Here is a 4466-nt window from a genome sequence, read left to right on the forward strand (position 1 = left end):
TTCAGTTAACCACTCAGGGTGGGTTCCATCCATTAGTAGCTGGTTCATTTGTTCATCAAGTTAGCTTCTTTAACCAGTAGGCATGGATCATGTCAGGGCCCGGTGCTGTCCAGCCCTTCATACTTGAGACCCTCTCTTGAATGTCTGCCATTGTGATGATTACTGGGTCTTGTTCAGGGAGGTTGCTGTGGTCTGCTCTTAGGTCCACCAGCCACTGGGCATTGTTGTTATGTGATGCCTCCTTCTCCCATATGCTCTTCCAGAACTGTTCAGTCTCCAGCCTTGGTGGGTCTGCTCTCATGTTATTACCCTGCCACTGAGAGTACACCTTGGATGGATCAGTGGAGAACAGTCAGTTCATTCTCCTGGCTTCAACTTCTCTGGTGTATCTTCTTCAGCCGGATGACCAGGGCTGTGAGCCTTTGCTTGGCAGTCTCTAAGGCCTCAGGTATGGACAGTGAGTTGTACTTCTTAGGTACCCCTTTCTTCATCACACCTTTCTGCAATTCTGATAGCTGGCTAACTTCTCTCCTTTCTGCCTTGATCTTGGTCTCCAACCTCCTTCTCCATGGAGGATACTGCTCCTTTTGGTCTTTGTTGAACTTATAGCCAAGCATCTCAAGGATCACGGTTGCTGTGGTGTATACCAGCTTGTTGGTTTCAGTGATGGTCGTAGTAGGGATTGTTCTTAGTGCTGCATTCAATCCTCTAGTAGACTTTCAGAAGGCACTTCACTTAGTCTTGGTAACTGACCACAGGAGTTCCAGGTGTCCATCTTGCTCATGATCTTCAATCTCATCTCTAAATAATTCCAGTTGACTCTTTTTTATCAGCATTGTTGGAAATATGATCATCTTAATGATTAAACTTTACTGGGATTGTCAGTGGACCAAATGATTTGGTCTTCTGTGCTTATGTTTGGTATGTCCCCATATCATGACCAGCTGACAATCAAAAATGTAATAGTCTGTCTCTCAGTTACGGTGGCTCTGAGATCTCAAGACAAGAGGGCATGTGCAAATAGACAAAACATAAGCAAGACATTTTTCACCAATTTGACAAGACATGCAATTTTTAGAAATAGTGTTGAAAAAATCCAGAAAACGCACACAAACCAAAAACTTAGAGTACATGTTAGCTCATTTACATTGTTTTATTTTTAAAAAGATTCAATGATTTCCTCAATCTGGAGGAAATAGGAACACTGCAACGTATTAATCGATTTGTGTTTGTCTGTTTGTGTTCATGGTAGTGAAGGAGCATGACACTGAGTGCAACAGTGTGGCTCACTGATGTGCTTTTGTCTTTGGACAGCAGTGGAACTCTGTGGCACTGAGGAAGTAGCTATATCAGTATTTTGGATACACATACATTAGATACATTCAATGTTAATTTAGTTTTTCACATGCCTTGTGCTTTAAGGTACAAAAACAACAGCATATTATTAGTCTGACATACGCCCACCCTTCACCTCCCCTTCCCCCTTTACCCATCAGTGTTGAAGCAGGCCAGTCCAGTCACGTGGTAGTAGTCGACACGTGCCACACTGCAGTACACACACTGAATCAAAATGGACCCATTATGCTTGAATTATTCTGTCTCTGTCTCTCTCTCTCTCTCACACACACACATACACAAATACATGTGTAGTTGCTCCCCACCGCCACGCTGTGAGTGACATGGTGGCTATTATGAAGCTGTCATGCTGGTATAGGTAACAATGATTGCTTTTGTTTTCTGTGAATGAGCTGTTATCATGTCACTGTTACATTCCACAGTACGCTTTTTCTGGCTTTCTATTAATTGGATTGTTTATTTGTTCCAACTCCACAACAGGGCACCACTGTAGGAATCACCCAAGAATCGCACAGCAATACCTTAGAAGTAAAAACGATGCCAGTGTGAAAAGCTACAGAAAATGTATTCTTAAAATATTTGGTGTGTGACTATAAATAATATCTTTTTATAAAGGCAGTGGCGAGTAGTGGTGAATTGCATTGTACTACTGCATACTGTAAATGCTTAGGTCAATCAGGGACTGAAGGAGTTGATAAGGAAACAGGCTTTCTAGATGTATAATCTCAAGAGCTCACATCCATGGGGAATGAAACTGTTGATTTTGTCTTGTACTTGTACTGAAGTTTCTGGGTTGGAAATCCTGTCTACAGAGCCAAAGCTTTAAGCACTTTTGATGTTTAGACTATTATTCATCATGCAATATTGTCAGTGGGATGTCCACGCAATTCCAGATTCACTCTGCAGCATGACAACAACCCAAAACATACAACCAGAGTCAAAAATAACTATATTGGTCAAATAAATGACTTCTTTCACATTTGATCGTCTGTTTCTAGTCTCTCACTGCTGATTAGCTGAGCAGACTTCTCTTAAAGGGTTGTATCATCCCCACATGGTGCATACTCCTAAATAAGGGTTTATACAAACAGACGTCTAGAAACCACTGTGGTAACAGCTTATTATATATAAAATTATTGAAATGATTTGGATGGAGTGATTTTCACTGATTTTACCTGAGCTGTATGACAGGATTTGGTGTCATTAATGGCCTGTTCTCCTCTTATTGTCAAACTTTGAATGTATCTTGTCAAGCACACTATTGCAGTATTTAATCTGTATAATGTAATATGAAGTTCAAGCTAGGGTGCTGTAGCGTTTGACACTGCTAGTGTGGAGCTGTGTTCTTTGGAGAATTCACGTGATGGCTCTCCTTCCATCCCTCCATGCTATTGAAAGCCAAACTACAGGAGCTCTCTGCACACAAATAAAGGCCAGCCAATAAGCTGGAGCTCGTCCATCCTTCACTGATGTCCTACACTGCCCCCATGAGGGCAGCACCCACAACTTCTCTGATTCTAATGATGGCAGTGATGGCGATGTTACATTTTTCTGTGTTACGTGAGGTTTAGGATGGCTTCACTGTGCCGTGGCAGGTGGTGAATCTCTCTGCTGATTGCCCCCATCAACTGCATCTTATTATACTTTCTTCAGTAGCTGGGTATTGTTTCCATGTACATCCTTTTCACATGGCCCAGGTGGCTCTATGTGCTCTTTCATTATATCCACCCTTCTCTGTCCCTGTGATTTGTCACCACAGATACGTCCTCCATGGCAACAGCTGTAGGCAAGGCAGCCGAGGGTGTGATGCCTATGATGAGGCATGACAGCAAGTGTATTTTTAGGTTATCAGCCAGGTAGCCGCAAACTGGGAGTTCAGACACTTCAGAGGATGTTTCTGGAATGAGAGGAAGCACAAAACGTCTTTTGTGAAAGCTTCACATAAGTATGGAAGGAGGCTGCTGGTAGGGAATATTTTGTACCCGTTTTACTTTTTGTTTTGAACAGTCTTATTTGAGAACTCATTTAATCTTCATCATATACATCATTTCATATGAGAATGACTCCCACTGAACAATATTTAACTGTCAGAAACGGGCCAGTGACATGTATAATGACAGACTACACTATGCACATTCTGCACTCTGGTATGTTGTATGATGGATGGTGTTTGTGTGTCTCCAGCATTCACATTAGCCACCAACTGGGTGCTTGGACCTCTGGGTGTTCTGAAACTTCTGATAACAGTTCAACAGAGACTTTCAATAATCCCTAGTAGGTTGTTCAACAGTTAGTTGTACCAGTTGCTTGTAAGTTCAAACTTAACATAAATACTACAGTAAGTATAACATCAGTGTTATACTGCACCACACAAACCTGTTCTGTGCAGAGTTAAAGATGCAATACAGATTATTGTGCAGGTACTATTTGTAATGTGTTTCACTAATTTTCCAGTTGTGTCTGGAAAATATTTATAACTACAACTAGCCCCTCAGAAACGACTGTACCTATTTCAGAGCCTTTAGGTGCAGGTTTATGATTTATTAGTATAAATTACAATAATTAAAACTGTACTCTTTTGGATAATGTTATATCAAATGTAAAGTATGTGAAGAAATATCAACTTAGAGCTATAACTATATAATTGCCTAGTTGTAATGAACTTTGAGCCAAGGTCAGATTTGGTACCCATGTACTGTACACACAATATTAAGACAGTATTGTCAGTAAGTGGCTTTGGGAAGACGGGAAAGGTCTGGGGTCCCGGTCAATATAGCATCTCTGGAAATACATTATTTTGTTTTCCATGCTGACAGTTCCTGTGTTGTGTCTTTTTTTCGTTCGCCAATCCTCCTGGTTAGTCAGCTATTCACCTGTCCGTCCTGATCCTCCCACTCTCCTGGTTTCTGCCGTTAGTTTGTCTACTCCCCTGGTCGCCCTGGTCTCCTCCACCATCTCTGCACTACTTTGCTGGTTTCTGTACATGGACTCTGATACGTTTTGTTGTTACTGTGCATTTCCCACCATTAAACCTCCTTTTTTTTTAACTAGCACCTGGGTCGGCAATCTTGAGTCCAACCTCAGTTCTCCCTCACCCTCCTGGTGAGGGG

At 41.7% G+C, this 4466-nt stretch overlaps 1 protein-coding gene across 5 annotated transcripts in view; it reads left to right on the forward strand.

Annotated features, from left to right (window-relative positions):
• The window catches only part of arhgef4 (Rho guanine nucleotide exchange factor (GEF) 4), an 84463-nt gene that overhangs the window by 61412 nt on the left and 18585 nt on the right, over positions 1 to 4466 (forward strand). The window lies entirely within an intron of this gene.

Source organism: Monopterus albus, unplaced genomic scaffold, assembly GCF_001952655.1.
Source record: "Monopterus albus unplaced genomic scaffold, M_albus_1.0 scaffold96.1, whole genome shotgun sequence".
In the NCBI taxonomy this organism is placed as follows: Eukaryota; Metazoa; Chordata; class Actinopteri; order Synbranchiformes; family Synbranchidae; genus Monopterus; species Monopterus albus.